Genomic DNA, 19000 nt, shown 5'->3' on the forward strand with positions numbered 1-19000 from the left:
ATTTTAGCCTGATGTGGGCCAAAGCCTAGCATAGCCTGTAACGTTATTATGACCGGCACATTTTATGAGTGAACTTGGCTTTAAGTGACTTACAGGTTTCTTTGAAAAACACTTTCTTATATCCAGGTTCTTCCTTTTTGCTGCCATCCTCCTCTCCTACTTGCAGGTCCTCACAGTGCAGGCTTGCTGCTGCTAAAACTAAACAGAGCTCCCTGAAAGGCACAGCCAATCACATTGGCCATATTTGTCACATGAGGTAGAGAACGTAATTTAAATCTTTCTTCACCGCTGGTTGAATGAGACGTTGACAGATTGTTTTTTTCTTTCTATCACGTTTGTTTTTCTTTACTTGAAGAAATCAAATTATTGGTGGGGCCATGTCCCCTCTGTCCATGCCAAATCTACGCCCTTGGCCTAGTACATGGTTCTGTTGTTGTAATGATGGTCATGTCATCCATGTAAGCCCTAATGGGAGGAAGACTAAGGCAGTTAGGCATTTTTGCAATCTTGGCTCAATACACACACACACACACACACACACACACACACACACACACACACACACACAACCACACACACACACACACACACTCCATTTTTATCTGTATCTAGCATTTCCGAGCAGCATGTCTTCATTATCTGTGTGTCTGCAAACACTCTGGTTTCAGTGGTTTCAGATCCATTTCTCTCTCACGTTGGTACAAATTAGTAAACACTTTTTATATTTCACTGTTTTTACACAAGTAAGCAGCACGTCTTTATCAAGATCAATAAGCTGCTCGCAAACAAGAGTTTTAGTCAAAGGTAATGTAGTAATAATTAAACATTTTAGTATTATTTGTTGACTCCATGTTCTGAGTGTTACATTTTGCCAACTTGTCTATTGGCGATAAAAAGTTAAAGTTAGACTGAAAGCGGGTTCAAGTGTCCAGTGTTCTTCATGTCATGATGTTGCAGTGCACTCACACAGAGGCTGTGGATGCTCCAACAGCACAACTGTGGTTTGTCACTGATATGTGAGACTTGAGTTTGTGCAGCTGAAAGCAGATGAAGAGGTAATTAAAAAGATAAATAAAAATAAAACAAATTTATATTTTTATATCTATATATATGTGTGTGTATATATATATATAAATTAGTTTGTGTGCTGCAGCAGGCCCTGTACTGATGAGGTCCGCATGGTTCCCTCATTTAGATCCAGGCAGACTTTGAGGTCATAAGTCATGATGTGAGCTGTTAACTTTTGGATTAGCTTGTGTGTTATTGCACTGAACATCTCAAGAACTTCAATGTTCTTTTATTTATTTTCAGTGTTGGGGAGTAACAGAATACATGTACCGAAGTTACGTATTAAAATAGAAAATATGAGTAACTGTATTCCGTTACAGTTACCATTTAAAATGGTGGTATTCAGAATACAGTTACTTTTTTGAAATAAAGGGATTACACGGCCGTCTTTTCCTGTTTCATATGTTCGGCTATGCCCTCTCTGTTTTTGGTAATTCCATGCCGACAGAAACCCCCCAAAAAAACACGCATTAAGAGGCTTTAATGGCGGTGTCTCAATCTCGCGGCCCATGTCACCCTACTTGCAGCCCACACAATTTTTTTTTCAATTATTGTTCAAAAATTATTTAATATAAAAGCAACAGGCAGACTGTTCCAGGCATAGCCCTAAAGAATGTAGCCTCATGGGCAGTGTAGCCCAGTTGTAAGTAAGCTATTAAGACTGTACACCGTGTTCGTGTTTTCCTCTGAAACAATAAGCTCCGTTGGAGCAGCCTTTCAACGCCTCTCTCTGTCTCTCACTAGCAAAGTTGACCCAGACAACAAAGTAAAGCTAGTTTTCAGCTACGAGCCCGACACAAACCCGACGTATTAGCCAGAGGTCCCTTTACTACAGTTCAGAGCCGCGGACCTGTTTTATATACGCGCCGAATAGTTTTCTGTATGAGATCGCTGCTAAAAGTGCAGCCTTACCTAATGTCCACCTACTGTTACTCATTTATATTAAGATTTAAACATCTAGTTGGTGTTGGTATGGTGAGTAGCCTACAGTAATAGTAACAAATCACACAGCAATAGTACATTCAAGTAGTTGTAAAAAGCATGATAATATATTAAGTAATCCAAAGTATTCAGAATATGTTGTGGTTTTGGCATTGGTGGGGATGGATGATTCCACCACCGAACCCTGCCCCGTTTCTTTTTTCACCCTTTTTGTCTTTGCTAAAGACAAAAAAAAAGATTAACAAAAGGGAGAAATATACTTGCCTACATGAACCACCAAGTCATCATCCAATTTCACCTGTGATCTTGTATCACCATTACTCTCTGAGCTTTGTGTTGGTTCTTCTGTCACCTGATAAATAGGACATACATGACAATAAGAATAAAATGTGTAGCTGCTTCAGTGTTTCTGTCAGTTTGTGCAGATCTTGACTCATCAGTAATGTTTGTAGGCTGAGTGCATTTTTAAAACAATTTGTGCAAACTGCACTACAAGGTGGAATATTTGCAAAATCATGACTACCTCATGATATATTGTCTCAAAAATTAACCCTATGAATATGTCAGTACCATTAGGATGAAATTATTGTGTCACCAGCATTTTAACGTTAGACATATAATTTTAACAGCTTCTATAAACTAATATCCTGGCTTGCTCGAGTCTGCCGTTTTCTCTGACAGTTTCATGTATGTAAAATGTCTCTTGAGTCTCTCACCCCCCACTACCCACCAAGATGCCCGCATGAACAACTCCATTGCCATGATAAATGCCAGAGGGGAAATCGTGCAGCCTGCCATAACTCCATTGCCCAGGTGCTGCCAGGCTGTGGTGGTGTTCTCAGCTGTCACACAAAACTGTAAATTCTTAAAGTAGGTCTTGACCAGTCCTGTGATGTGGTTTGGTACGCTGAAATAGTTGAAGGCCATCCACAAGATCTCGTGCGAAACTGATCCAAAGGCATTGGCAAGGTCTAAAAAGACCACGTGAAGGTCTCTTTGTTCTTTCTTGGCAGTTTGAATCTGGTGCCAGATGAAGCTGGCGTGCTTCAGACATCCCGAGAAGCCCCGGATGCCGGCCTTCTGCACTGATGTGTCAATATAGTTGTTTCTTTGCAGGAAAGTAGATAGTCTTTGGGCCAAGACACAGAAGAAGATCTTTCCCTCTACGTTCAGCAGGCTGATCTAGCGAAACTGGCTGATGGATGAGGAGTTCTTCTCCTTAGGGATCAGAATACCTCCTGCTCTTCGCCAAACCTTTAGAATCACTCCTTTCAGTGCTGCTGCCGTAGGCCCCGGTCTGGATGGGCCTGGGCTCCCTTGCCTTGATGGATACCAGAGGACGGGGGTGCCTATTGGGGACCTTGTAGTACCATATCACCCTATTAGAGCACTTCGCTCTCGCTCTGCAGGCCTACTTGTTGTTCCTAGAGTATTTAAAAGTAGAATGGGAGGGAGAGCCTTCAGTTTTCAGGCCCCTCTTCTGTGGAACCAGCTTCCAGTTTGGATTCGGGAGACAGACACTATCTCTACTTTTAAGATTAGGCTTAAAACTTTCCTTTTTGCTAAAGCATATAGTTAGGGCTGGACCAGGTGACCCTGAATCCTCCCTTAGTTATGCTGCAATAGATGTAGGCTGCCGGGGGATTCCCATGATGCATTGAGTTTTTCCTTTCCAGTCACCTTTCTCACTCACTATGTATTAACAGACCTCTCTGTATTGAATCGTATCTGTTATTAATCTCTGTCTCTCTTCCACAGCATGTCTTTATCCTGTCTTCCTTCTCTCACCCCAACCGGTCGCAGCAGATGGCCGCCCCTCCCTGAGCCTGGTTCTGCCGGAGGTTTCTTCCTGTTAAAAGGGAGTTTTTCCTTCCCACTGTCGCCAAAGTGCTTGCTCATAGGGGGTCATATGATTGTTGGGCTTTTCTCTGTATCTATGAAGCGCCTTGAGGCGACATTTGTTGTGATTTGGCGCTATATAAATAAAATTGAATTGAATTGAAGTCAGCGGGGGAGCTGGCCCTAGGGAGGGACACCCTCCCCTCCCTTCTTTTCCTCCCCATCCCCGGCTGCCTCCCTCTTCCCGCTCCACCACACCCACCCACACAGGTAGGGCTTTGGGGTGCGGGTGTGTCACCAGGGTGCAGGGGAGACATTCCCCCCCCCCCCCCCCCCCCCCTGTCCTCTTCTGGCCACCTGTGCCTCAATTTTATCTCACAACTTAGACATCCATATTACTTACACTCTCATAACACACACACACATATATATATATATATATAGGGCCTTGAGGGTGGGCACGTTAACGGCGTCCAGTAGACGGTCTGTGTATTCAAACCTACCTCTGGCGCCGGTGCCCACCTCTCAATTTTAAATCCATGTAGACATTGAGGGTTCTCGGGAGGGGCCATGCTAACACCTGCTGCTCTCTGGCAGCAGCACCATGCTCTCCCTTGTTTTAAATACACTTTAGAGCAACACGCAGCAACACTACACTTGAGCGGGAGGAGGAAGGTATGGGGTCTTAACACACCCCCGTTCTCTACTAGCCATCGGGGCGGGGGGGCTGGGAAGAGATGCTGGCTGTCCAATTGGCCTCCCTGCTGCTGCGGAGCCTGGGGCGGCCTGCTTGCCTCCACCCCGGAGGGAAGGGTAACATCTCTTGGGTCTGGGTGCCGTTTCCCCCTCTGGGCGCGAGGATACCTGGACCCGGGGTATAGAGTATGTTTGGGGAGTGTGATTGTGTGTACATGTCCATTTACGTTTATTCCTACGTTGGGTGAGTGCTGAGTGTTTGTATATGTGTGCATGAGGGTGGGAATGCATGTCTGTGTCTGTGTGTGCCTGTTTGTCTGTGTCTATATGTCAGGTCGGGTCTTAGACTCCACCTCTCTGGGAACTCCCAGGCCCTCCAAGTGTGGAGGCCTATCTCCCCTCACCACACTCCCTGCTGGTGACTGATGCCCTCAGGGGTCGGTGCATTGTTGGTTCTTGGTGTCCGGGGCTGGGCGCTCAGGTCATGTGCCAGCTCACTCCCGGTGGCTACTTGGCGGGGCCTGGCGCCTGCTGCTTGGTCATGCCTCTTCCGGGGCGCGGAGGGCCCTCGGGACTCCGGCCTCTGTGCCTGCGGCTCGGTTCACTCTGGCACAGCTGGCTGCCGGCAGAGCCGGCGGAGCCGGCGGGCACACCGGTGCAGCCCCCTCTATGTTATATCTATCTAATAGACTCCAATTTGTGCATGTAAATGGAGAGTCCTCTTCACACACTGAGGTTAATTATGGAGTTCCACAGGGTTCAGTGCTAGGACCAATTCTGTTTACATTATACATGCTTCCCCTAGGCAGCATCATTAGAAGACATAGCATACATTTTCACTGCTATGCAGATGACACCCAGCTCTATCTGTCCATAAAGCCAGATAACACACACCAATTAGTTAAACTGCAGGAATGTCTTAAAGACATAAAGACCTGGATGGCCACTAACTTTCTGCTTCTTAACTCAGATAAAACTGAGGTCATTGTACTCGGCGCTGAAAAGCTTAGAAATATGGTATCTAACCAGATTCTTACTCTGGATGGCATTACCTTGGCCTCCAGTAACACTGTGAGGAACCTTGGAGTCATTTTTGACCAGGATATGTCCTTCAACGCACATATTAAACAAATATGTAAGACTGCGTTCTTCCATTTGCGCAACATCTCTAAAATTAGAAATATCCTGTCTCAGAGTGATGCTGAAAAACTAGTTCATGCATTTATTACTTCCAGGCTGGACTACTGCAATTCATTATTATCAGGATGTCCAAAAAACTCACTGAAAAGCCTTCAGTTAATCCAAAATGCTGCAGCAAGAGTACTGACAGGGACTAGAAAGAGAGAGCATATTTCTCCTGTTTTGGCTTCCCTTCATTGGCTTCCTGTTAAATCCAGAATTGAATTCAAAATCCTGCTCCTCACATACAAGGTCTTAAATAATCAGGCCCCATCTTATCTTAATGACCTTGTAGTACCATATTACCCTATTAGAGCACTTCGCTCCCGCTCTGCAGGTCTACTTGTTGTTCCTAGAGTATTTAAAAGTAGAATGGGAGGGAGAGCCTTCAGTTTTCAGGCCCCTCTTCTGTGGAACCAGCTTCCAGTTTGGATTCGGGAGACAGACACTATCTCTACTTTTAAGATTAGGCTTAAAACTTTCCTTTTTGCTAAAGCATATAGTTAGGGCTGGACCAGGTGACCCTGAATCCTCCCTTAGTTATGCTGCAATAGATGTAGGCTGCCGGGGGATTCCCATGATGCATTGAGTTTTTCCTTTCCAGTCACCTTTCTCACTCACTATGTGTTAATAGACCTCTCTGTATTGAATCATATCTGTTATTAATCTCTGTCTCTCTTCCACAGCATGTCTTTTATCCTGTCTTCCTTCTCTCACCCCAACCGGTCGCAGCAGATGGCCGCCCCTCCCTGAGCCTGGTTCTGCCGGAGGTTTCTTCCTGTTAAAAGGGAGTTTTTCCTTCCCACTGTCGCCAAAGTGCTTGCTCATAGGGGGTCATATGATTGTTGGGCTTTTCTCTGTATCTATGAAGCGCCTTGAGGCGACATTTGTTGTGATTTGGCGCTATATAAATAAAATTGAATTGAATTGAATTAGTTTCTGCCCGGTGGCTACTTTTTTTTTTTTTTTTTTTTTGCCTGTCCCGTTTGGCTCTTTTGCCATCAGAATTATTGTCTAAAGGCGAAGAAAGATGCCCAACGGATTTTCTTTACCAAATTGACCATCCCAGCTTTGCCGTAATGGTCCATTTGATTCACCTTTTATTCTTTATTTTATTTTCACTTGCTGAATACGGGACAGACTTGACTGGGGGAAAGAAAAGGGAGAAAGAAAGAGGGAAAGAAAAACAGTTGAGAAGAGGGACGGGGGAGAAGGGCAAAAAACAGAATAAGCAAAAAAAAAAAAAAAAAAAAAAAAAAAAAAAATACATGTATCGATCACCTGGATCACCTGTTGAGAAAGAAAAAAGAAAACAAGCAGAAGAGTAATACAATAAACAACATCACAATGATATATGGGAATATGACAGTAAATACTAAATATTAAACATTATTGTGCAGCACGTAAGATCGACAGCACAGTGTGCATTGAGGTAGGAGCCAAAAAGGGTGTAGTTTGTGTGTGTGATCACCCGTGTGTACACCTGTGAGCATGGACGCGCTTGTTTTCTTAAAAGGTTCCCTCATGTAATGATCTGCTAGAGGGTGTGGGGGGCCACTTCCCCGTCCTCCAGGGCATGAAGCAGGTATGGAGGAGATCAAAACCCCAGACATCCAGAGGCCCCCAGAACACAAGAGACCAAGGAAGACCAACAGAGGGGCAGCCGTGCCACTGTCCCAGAAAGAGCCGAGGAGAGTCCCAGATGAGGGGTCACCCAGCAGCCACGGAGCAGAAGCCAGGGGGGGTTGCAGCGACGTGCCCGTGAGCTCCGCCGGCAGCCAGCTGTGCCTGAGTGACCGAGCCCCAGGCCGAGAGGCCGGGGGCACCCCACCTCCGAAGTGGCCCAAGCGAGCCCCAGGCTCCAGGCCCCGATAAGCAGCCGCCAAGGAGTGAGCCGGTGTGCACCCGGACGCCCACCCCCGGACACAAAGAACCACCAACGCACCGATGTCTGAGGGAGTCCGCCCCTGGCAGGGGAAGTGGTGGGGGGAGATAGGCCTCCAAACCTTGGAGGGCCTGAGCTGTCCTCAGAGAGGTGGCGTCTGATACCCAACCTGACATATGGACACAGACATACAGGCACACACAGATACAAACATCCATTCCCACCCTCATGCTCTCATATGCACTTACTCCACACTTAACCAACGTGGAGACAGACATAAAGAGACGCTGTACACACAATCACACTCCCCAAGCGTACTCTACAAACCGGGTCTAGGTACCCTTGCCCCTGGGGGGGGGAACTGCACCCAGACCCAGGTTGTGTTACCCTTTGTTAGGATGCCTGGGTCGTTGACCCAGGGCTTTTGAGTTTATTATATTATTTATAATTTCTAGTCTTTGGGTTTTCGTGAGTCATGTCTTATGGTTTGTCTCTGTGTAATCCTTGGTTGCTGTCTCCCCTGTCTGCTGTATCCCCGTGTCCAGTCTGTCTGCCCTGGTCCCACATCTCTGTTCCCTCTGTTGTAGTGCCTGCATGTGAGTCTGTGTCTTTTGTTCAGTCTGTGTTTTGTGTTTCCTGTTTTACTTTGAAGGTTTCTGTCTCATCTCAGTGTGTTTAGTTTACGCTTCCTTGTCTCGTCAGTTCTGATTTGCCCCAGCTGTGTTTCCCTCCTGTTGTCCATTCCCTGATTGCTCCCTCTATGTATTTAAGCCCTGTGTTTCAGTTTGTCATTGTCGCGATCTACCGTTTATTTAGCTGTGTGTTTTTTCAGTCCTTCGGTGTAAGTTTATTTTGATTTTTCCAGTTATGTTATATTTGAGTTTAAGATTAAAGCAGTTTTGAGTTTAAGTTTTGTCTCCGGAGTCTGCACTTGGGGTCCTTCTCCTGCCTGCACGCAGCTATCACATAACAGAAGATCGCGACCATAACATGGACCCAGCAGACTCCGTGTGGTATCGGCAACCCGCAGCTTCTGCCTTCCTCAAGGAGAGCGTGAGGCAGGAGGCTAAGCATGCCCGGGAGCTCGAGTCACCTTTCTATGGTTCACGTTTGGCTTGGGGAGGGCCCCGCAGCCTCCAAACTGCCATGGCTACGGCCGAGCCGGCGCCTATGCCTCGGGCGATCAGATTGAGCACATGCTCATTCTCTCCAGTCGCTACACCTCCGCCTCCACCCCTGGATTACCAGTCCGACAAGAGGGTTAAGCAGCGGAGGAAGAAGGATTACTGGACTCCGGACGTTAGACTCACTCCACTGCAGTCCTTCGCTTCGTTTTTGGGTTTGCCACGTTCTGAGCTTCACAAACTCTCTGCTTCCTCATCGCAGCCCGGTCTTTTGGAGGATTCGCAGCCCAGTTTGCCACCTCCCACTTCCCGGAGAAAGCGACGCTCACGCGGTCGCCACTCTGTCTCTGCTGAGCCACTCCCCATGGTGAGGTATATTGACTGTTTTCATTCTGCTCCCTCTGAGCTGGAAAAAGACAATCATGTGCACACTGTAAATTCTGAGACTGTGAAAACTGTTAAGACTGTTAGACGTGGTGGTGGTAGGAAGCTAAGAAACATTTTAGAGGAGTCTGTGTTTGCTGAGCCTGCTCCTTTGCACCGTTGTGTTCCTGCTCCCAGGGCAGCTCGGGCCCAGCATTCCCCTGCACCTGTTTCAGTGCTTCAGGTGAGGGAGGCTGAGGTCCAGCTGGTCCCTGCTCCGGTGTCCAGGCTGGCTGAGCCTCTGCCTGGCGCTGCACCCATGCCAGCTCCTCGGGTGGGGACAGCAGCTGCCCAGCCATTGACGGTGCCTGTCCCGGCTCCCAGTGTGAGGATGACCGGGAACCAGTTAGCTCCGGCACCCGTACCTTCTCCTCGGGTGGGAGTGGCTGGTGTCCGGCAGGCACCTGCACCTGTTTCTGACCTCGCTGGAGGCTCAGGTGAGCCCGTCCAGCAGTTTTCTTCAGGTTCTGGAGGCTCAGGGGAACTTGCTCAGCTTACTGCGGATCCACCACCTTACCCACCATTTCTACCATCTTTACAACAGTCGATACATATTAAACTTCTCTCCGTAGCTCGGACTTTAGCTCACCTATCAGCTCAGTCACCTGCTCAGTTCTCACCTCAGTCATTTACTCCACCGCCTGTTCCTGCTGGAGGGTCCGAGGGGCCCGTCCAGCCTTCGCCTGCCTCCGCTGGAGGGTCCGAGGGGCCCGTCCAGCCTTCGCCTGCCTCCGCTGGAGGGTCCGAGGGACCGCTTCAGCCGCCTGTTCCCGCTGGAGGGTCCGAGGGACCGCTTCAGCCGCCTGTTCCCGCTGGAGGGTCCGAGGGACCCGTCCAGCATCCTGCCTCCGCTGGAGGGTCCGAGGGGCCCGTCCAGCCGCCCGCTCCCGCTGGAGGGTCCGAGGGGCCCGTCCAGCCTCCCGTTCCCGCTGGAGGGTCCGAGGGGCCCGTCCAGCCTCCCGTTCCCGCTGGAGGGTCCGAGGGGCCCGTCCAGCCTCCCGTTCCCGCTGGAGGGTCCGAGGGGCCCGTCCAGCGACCTGCGTCGCCTGCAGCGCCACCACCTGCGGCTCCCACGCCGTTCCCTGCAGCGCCACCCTCGCCAGGTCCAGCCTCCGAGTCTTCGCCCTCGCCTGGTCCAGCCTCCGAGTCTTCGCCCTCGCCTGGTCCAGCCTCCGAGTCTTCGCCCTCGCCTGGTCCAGCCTCCGAGTCTTCGCCCTCGCCTGGTCCAGCCTCCGAGTCTTCGCCTACGGCGTCGCCTGGTCCAGCCTCCGAGTCTTCGCCCTCGCCTGGTCCAGCCTCCGAGTCTTCGCCCTCGTCTGGTCCAGGTTCAGCTTCAGCCTCTGCGTCGCCTGGTCCGGCCTCCGTGTCTTCGCCTTCGGCGTCGCCTGGTCCTGCATCACTCCGTCTATCTTCGTCTGCACCTGAGGTCCCCATGCCGTCTGGTCCTGTCCGGCCTGCTCGTCCTGCTCGGCCTGCTCGTCCTGCACGTCCTGCACGTCCTGTCCGTCCTGCACGTCCTGTCCGTCCTGCACGTCCTGTCCAGCCTGCACGTCCTGTCCGGCCTGCTCGTCCTGCACGTCCTGTCCGGCCTGTTCGGCCACTTTCCGGGCCGATGACTGGACATCATTGCCGTCACGGCCGGCCCCCTGACCTGCTCCGTCGCCGCCGGTGCCTCCCGCCCGGCCGGCCTCCTGACCTGCTCCGTCGCCGCCGGTGCCTCCCGCCTGGCCGGCCCCCTGAACTGTCCTCTTGGCTCTTGGGCCGCCTGCCTCCAGGCCGCCCCCCTGAACTGCCCGGGTTTGGACTGTTGTGCCGTCAGCCTCCGGGCCGACCTCCTGAACCTTTTCGAGACTGGTACCTGGGCGTCTGCGCCTTTCATGGGCTTTTTGTCTGTTTTCTTTTGGACTGTTGCTGGGCCGCGGTGCTGTTGTTTTGGGTTTTTGCTCCCTGTATTTTTTTTTGTCACTGGCTCCGTGTGTTTGTTTCATTTCAGTCCCTCCGTCCTGTTCCCCCGCCGCCCGCCCTGGTTGGGTTGTTTTTTGTTTTGGTGTTTCGGGTTGGGCTGTCTGGGAGCCAGCCCTTTAGGGGGGGATACTGTTAGGATGCCTGGGTCGTTGACCCAGGGCTTTTGAGTTTATTATATTATTTATAATTTCTAGTCTTTGGGTTTTCGTGAGTCATGTCTTATGGTTTGTCTCTGTGTAATCCTTGGTTGCTGTCTCCCCTGTCTGCTGTATCCCCGTGTCCAGTCTGTCTGCCCTGGTCCCACATCTCTGTTCCCTCTGTTGTAGTGCCTGCATGTGAGTCTGTGTCTTTTGTTCAGTCTGTGTTTTGTGTTTCCTGTTTTACTTTGAAGGTTTCTGTCTCATCTCAGTGTGTTCAGTTTACGCTTCCTTGTCTCGTCAGTTCTGATTTGCCCCAGCTGTGTTTCCCTCCTGTTGTCCATTCCCTGATTGCTCCCTCTATGTATTTAAGCCCTGTGTTTCAGTTTGTCATTGTCGCGATCTACCGTTTATTTAGCTGTGTGTTTTTTCAGTCCTTCGGTGTAAGTTTATTTTGATTTTTCCAGTTATGTTATATTTGAGTTTAAGATTAAAGCAGTTTTGAGTTTAAGTTTTGTCTCCGGAGTCTGCACTTGGGGTCCTTCTCCTGCCTGCACGCAGCTATCACATAACACCCTTTTTCCCTGCGGTGGGGAGAAGCAGACCGCCCCGACTCCGCAGCAGCAGGGAGGCCCCACATTCCGGACCCCAGTCGGACGGCCAACTCCTCCTCCTAGCCCCCCTGCTCCAGCAGACCGCAGAGAACGAGGGTGAGAGAAGACTCCTAACCTCCCTCCACCCGCTCATTGTAGTGTTGATGTATGTGTGTTCTAAGGTGCATTTAAAACCCAGGAGGGCATGGAGCTACCTGCCAGAGAGCAGCAGGTAAGCGCATAGTCCCTCCTGCTAGCCCTCAATGTCTACGTGTATTTAAAATTGAGAGGTGGGCAACGACGCCAGGGGTGAGGTGTACACCCTGATGGTAATTGAGATTCCGTGTAGCGTGCCCACCCCCAAGATCCTATATGTATGTGTAATGAGAGTGTGAGTAATGTGAATGTCTAAGTTGCGGGATAAAATTGAGGCAGAGGCAGCCAGAAGGGGACAGAGGGGGGGGGTTACCCCCTCTGCACCCTGGTGACACACCCCCACTCCAAGGCCCTGCATGTGTGGGTGGTTGTGGTGGAGCGGGAAGAGGGAGGCAGCTGGAGATGGGGAGGGAAGGAGGGGAGGGGCAATTGACCCCTCCCTGGGGCCAGCTCCCCCGCTGACCCCAGTAGGCACCCCCATACTCCGCGACCCGCCAGGGAAGGGGGGCCCAGGCCCATCCGAACCGGGGCCCAGCGCAGCGGCGCCGCCCGGCCCCACAGAGCCCGGGGCAGTCCACCCAACCCCACCACAGAGAAAACTGCACCCACCCCATCATCCACTCATCTTCCAGACTACATAAGACAATAGACGCCCAGGCTGAGATCTTCCTCCACCTCTCCTGTATCTCCCCCTCTTGCAGAGAGAGTTCCTGAGAGAGGAAAGCTCCTGCAAGATGTGACAACCCCCCCCCCCCCCCCCCCACCAGTTGAAGAGCCCCCCAGGTGGCTCGGCGCACCGGCGGCACCCCGCGCCAGTGGCGGGCCCCCATATACCCACCGGCCCACAACCCCGGCAACACACCAACCAGGACCCAGGCCCCCGAGGCCCGGCCAGGGCCCCAGGCCAGAGCCGGAGCGCCCCCAGAACCTCACGCCCGTCCCGGACCCACCCAGGGGCAGCCAGGCTACCAGGTCAGTAAGCCCCGTCCGTCAGCACAGACCCTCCCCTAGCCCCGCTGCACGTAGCTACGAGGAAACCGTCACCCAAGAGCCAACAGAGCCCCTAATTGGCCATGACCGCTACCCCGGGTTGAGCCCCCCAAGGAAGATGCTCCCGAGGAACCCCCCGACGCCCTAAGCCTGACCCTACCCCCACACCAATCACAACAGTGAAGGCGAGACCAAAATATGACCCCCCACCCCCACTAGGTGATGGAGCTGATCAGAGGAGCCCAGAGCGATTGATCTGATGTGGTGGCAGAGGCTGTATCAAGACTAATGTAATCTAATAGATAATTTCTATATTGGTTAGAATTAAGATTGTTTTTATTTTTCCAGTTCATGAGGACTGTTTTCTTGGCGATGCATAGGGCAGTGAAAACCATATGGGCTATATTCTTTTCTGAAGTGACATTATCTAAGCTGCCCAACAAACACACTAAGGGGGAAGTTGGAATGTTACATTTCAGACACTTTGATAAGTCTTCACATATCTCGCGCCAAAACTTCTGAACTGGTGGACAGAACCAAAGAGCATGGATATAATTGTCCGGTGAATTGGTTTGGCAGTGTGAGCAGTTGTTGGTAGATGCAAAGCCCATCTTGAACATCCGATGACCTGTATAGTGCACTCTATGTAGTATTTTGTATTGAATTAATTGAAGACTGGGATTTTTGATTAGATGAAAGGTTTTTAAGCAAATCTGAGACCAGAAGTTTTGGTCTAAGTTAACTGATAAATCCGCTTCCCATTTTGCAATAGGAAGTGATATTGATTCATCTATTTTAGAAAGCATTCTGTATATTTTGGATAGTAATTTGGGGGTTTTAAGAGTAAAAAATTGAACCACACTTGGTGGTGTTTGTAGTTCAACTTGACCCGGTTTAAATTTCTTTTTTATTATGGATTTAATTTGTTGATATTCTAAAAATCTTTTCTTGTTGATCCCATATTGTGTAACTAGTCTGTCAAATGAAATAAATTCTGTTCCTTCTAGTATATGTTCTACATATTTGATTCCTTTACCATTCCAATCTGAAAAGTTTATCATATTATTGTTTTGTAATATGTCAGGGTTGTTCCAGATAGGTGTACGTTTGCATGGGATTAATGAAGACTCTGTCAACTTCAGAAACTCCCACCATGCTGTCAGAGAAGAGCTGATGTTGATGCTTTTGAAGCATTCATGTCGTTGGATGTTTGAGCTGATAAATGGTAGATCTGAAATCTCTAGATTATTGCAAAGTGCTTGTTCTACATCTAGCCAAGGTTCATCTAAAAGGGTATGTTTTAGCCATCCTGAGATAAACTGAAGCCTGTTGGCTAAGAAGTAGTGCTGAAAGTTAGGTAGTTCTAATCCTCCTTTATCCTTGGTCTTTTGTAGTGTTTTTAAGCTTATACGTGGGGGCTTATTTTTCCAAAGGAATTTGGACATATATGAATCTAGAGATCTGAACCAATCCTGCGGCGGTTTAGTTGGGATCATTGAGAATAAATAATTTATTTTTGGTAATACCATCATTTTTATAGCAGCAACCCTTCCCATGAGTGATATGGGTAGACATTTCCATCTAGCCAGATCACCTTCTACTTTCTCTAAAAGTGGGGTATGGTTTAATTTAGTTAGATCTGCAAGCTTGGGAGAAATATTAATACCTAAATATTTTATATTTCCCGATTGCAGTGGAGTAGAAGAGGAATTATGGAAGCAGCAATTAATAGGAAGGACTGTAGATTTTGACCAGTTAATTGAGTAATCTGATATTCTTGCAAAAGAGTTTATCAATTCAATCACCCCAGAGATATTGGTTTGTGAATTTTGGAGAAAGAGTAACACATCATCAGCATAAAGGCTGATTTTATGTTCCACATTCTTGCATTTTATGCCCTTAATTGCTGAATTCTGTCTAATTGCTGCTGCTAGTGGTTCGATAAAAATTGCAAACAGTGAAGGGGAGAGTGGGCATCCCTGCCTGGTGCCCCTCAGGAGACATAAGCTGGAGGATGTCTGGTCATTTGTTCTGACACAAGCTGTTGGGGAATTATATAATATTTTTAACCAGTTGATGAAAGAAGATCCAAAACCAAATTTGTGTAAAGTTGCAAATAGAAATTTCCAGTTAACTCTGTCAAACGCTTTTTCTGCATCTAAGGAAAATATTGTAGTTTCAAGGTTTTTACTGTATGAGTAGTCTATCAAATTAAGTAATCTACGTGTATTTGTTGATGAGTGCCTACCTTTTATGAAACCAGTTTGGTCAGGATGAATTAAGAGGGGGGTTATTTTCTCTAGTCTCTTCGAGAGAGCTTTGCAGATTATTTTGAGGTCTACATTAATAAGGGATATTGGACGATAGCTTGAGGGATATACAGGGTCTTTGCCTGGTTTTAGCAGGAGATTAATGTTTGCAGAATTCATATTTGATGGAAGTCTGCCCTTTTCTTTGATTTCTAACAACGTTCTGTAAAAAACTGGTGCTAGAATCGTCCAGAATTCTTTGTAGAATTCTGCAGGAAAGCCGTCTGGACCTGGAGCCTTATTATTGGACATACTTATCAGGGCTTCCTGGAGTTCACCTGATGTCAGTGGCGAATCCAGTGCCATTGCTTGAGCTTCTAATAATTTTGGGAGAGTTATGTTGTCTAAAAATTGATCAATTTCCTTTTTAGATGGGTTTATTTGTGGTGAATACAACGTTTTATAGAAATCCCTGAAAATGTTGTTTATTTGTTTCGGTTCATATATTGTGTTCCCAGATGAATCTTGAACAGCACATATAGTTGTTTTTTCTTTATTTATTTTTAGCTGGTTTGCTAGAAATTGACCGGATTTATTACTATGTTCATAATTTTGTAAGCGTAGTCTTTGTACTAAGAATTTTGTTTTTCTATCAATTATCTCATTTAATTCTAGTTTTGTTTTGCGTATTTTGTTCAATGTTTCCTGATCTTGGTGGGACGCGTAGGCTTCTTCTAGTGATTTGATGTTTTTTTCCAATTCCTGAATATTTTTGTTTTCTTTTTTCTTTTTATGTGATGAGAAAGAAATTATTTTACCTCTCATCACAGCTTTCCCTGCTTCCCATAAAACAGAAGCTGCCCGGTGGCTACTGGGTGACCCCTCGTCTGGGGATCCTCAGCCCTTCCCATGAAGGTGGCACGGATGCCCCTCCGGTGGTCCTCCTTGGGCTCTTGCACTCTGGGGCCTCTGGATGTCTGGGGCCTGGATCTCCCCCATGCCTGCTTCATGCCCTGGGGGACAGGGCTATGGCTCTCTACATCCTCTTGCAGACCATTACATGGGGAAACCATTTGAATACAAGCGCACTGATCCACACAAGTGTGCACACGGGTGTTCACTGTTCGTAGACTTAAATCACACCTTTCTTGGCTGCTACTTCAAAGCACATTGTGCGCTGTCTGTCCTGCGTGCTGCACAACAACATTCAATATTTAGTATTTACTGCTGTTTACACTTAGCTAGATTAATGCGATGGTGTTGTGTATAGTATGTTGCTTTGTTTTGTTTTGTTTTTTTGCTTGTTTTCTATTCTTTTTCTCTCAACAGGTGATCCCGGAGATATTTTTTCCCCCCTTTCTCACTGTCCCTCTCCCCTTCTGTTTTTCTTTTCCTTCCTCTTTCTTTCTCCCTTTCCTGTCCCTCACTCATGTCTGTCCGTCTGTAACAACTGAAAATAAAATAAAATAAATAATAAAAACAAAGGTCGATCAAATGGACCAATACGGCAATGCCATGATGATCCATTTGGCAAAATAAATCCATTGGGTATCCTTGTTGGTCTTCAGACAACAATTCTGACGGCTAAAGAACCAAATGGGACAGGCAAAAAAAAAAGAACAAAAAAAAAAGAATCACTCCTTTCTGCCACGCTACCTTCATCAGCTTCCACAGGCATTAAATCTAGAGATGCTATTAACATGTTTAGTTATAAGTTAAGACGCTGCTCCTCTCGGTGGAAAATGTGCTTTCTCTTTCCTCCTCGTATAAAAAAGATTTTTAATGTTAGTTTTAATTCAAAATTCATGGTAAAAAAGAAAAAAACAACACATATGAAAACCAGATAAAGAAAACCGAATGTTTTGGTCTAACATGTGTGCCAGTGAGACATTAAACTTCAGTAAATCTATGCAGTTATGAAACTTTAATCTGAGCCTAACCTCAGTTGCTCAGTTGTAAATAAAACAGCGAAGTAAACGTAACCTGACAGACAGAACCTGAGTGAATTAAGTCCAATGTTGAACCACTGAGAGCTAAAACTCAGCTGAAGTTTTAAAGCTGTGTGTTGGATGTCAGCCACTAATAAAGTGGGTTCGCCTATAAAGTGCTCTGTAGTTTTCTAAGTGTCCATCTCCTCCTTTTAAATCCTGTTTGTCATCTTTAACCCGGGTCAGTCACTTTGTGTTAATCTTCCTGGTTAACATAAAAACAGTTACCCTGGAACACCGGGGCTGTGAGCTCGGTACACTCTGTCAGCTGACTGTTAGCAGAGCTAGCGACATCACCGAAAACATCAACTGTTGACTTTTCATAACCTAACCAAACGTGAAGATTACACCACTACATTATTAAAAATGTAGTTTGTGACAGAAAAATGCGGTATTTTTAAACTTTACTTACAGTTTAGGGCACCAGCACGATTGGTCCTTGTGTTTTGAAATGCATTCTGGGATACCTGGCTGCCCCAAGTCCACACACCAGTTCATAGCAATTGATTATTTAGGCCCTTCTTCACTTATTTTGCACTTTTCACTTTAAGCTGGGTCCTTTTTATTCCTGTCTCTCTGTAAATAGTTATATTTTATATATTTCTGTTTAATGTTTTTTTGTTTGAGCATCTTAATATTATTTCAAATACATTTTTGTGTAAAGCATCCTTTACGCTGCTGCTCTGCTCTCCATAGTGAATAGAGAAGTGAGACTCTCTCTTCAAACCCAATTACTGCAATGAAGACAATTTAATTATTTAATGTTTTGAAATAAAATGTGCTTGAGCTCAGAATCTTTTAATTGTCACAGCTCTGGTTCCTTTTGACTCAGTGTTTTTGAGTTCTTGTGTTTTAGTGTTACTTTGTATCATATGTCTGTGAAGGTTCTCAGTCATCCAGGTCATCATAGTCAAAGGAGCTTGCAAAGAAAAGCGTCTGGACTTCTTTAAGTTACTTGAAGACGTTTCACCTCTCATCCGAGAGGCTTCTTCAGTTCTAAGGTCAAATGGTGGAGAGTCCCAGATATAAACCTGGTGGGAGTGTCCCCCCACAGAGGGACAAAAGGACCCCCTGATGATCCTCTAATCGCCTGAGCCAAGGTGTGGAACTGGGTGTGGATCCCAATCAGCCAGAGTTTCGGGTGAGTTCATTGTGAAACCTGGCCCCACCTTATCATGCGAATTTCTGAGGTCAGATGGCCCAGGGTGTGAGTGGGCGTTAAGGCGTCTGGGAAGGGATCTCAAAACTGGATTATAGATGGCAGAGAGTTGGTGTCGTAAACCACCGCCTCTGTTCAAAGATGGTCGCTCACAGTGGACATAGATGGCTTCTTTCGCTCCTCTTTCAAACCATCTGTCCTCTCTGTCCAAAATGTGAACATTGGCATCCTCGAAAGAGTGTCCTTTATCCTTAAGATGCAGATGGACAGCTGAATCTTGTCCTGTGGAGGTGGCTCTTCTGTGTTGTGCCATGCGCTTGTGAAGTGGCTGTTTGGTCTCTCCAATGTAGAGGTCTGGGCATGAATGCCCAGACCTCTACATTGGAGTAGAGGTATATAGATATATAAAATATAAAAATATACATTTGTTTTATTTTTAGTTTTTTTTAATTACCTCTTCATCTGCTTTCAGCTGCACAAACTCAAGTCTCACATATCAGTGACAAACCACAGTTGTGCTGTTGGAGCATCCACAGCCTCTGTGTGAGTGCACTGCAACATCATGACATGAAGAACACTGGACACTTGAACCCACTTTCAGTCTAAC

Source organism: Neolamprologus brichardi, chromosome 14 (assembly GCF_056152115.1).
Source record: "Neolamprologus brichardi isolate AB-2024 chromosome 14, ASM5615211v1, whole genome shotgun sequence".
In the NCBI taxonomy this organism is placed as follows: Eukaryota; Metazoa; Chordata; class Actinopteri; order Cichliformes; family Cichlidae; genus Neolamprologus; species Neolamprologus brichardi.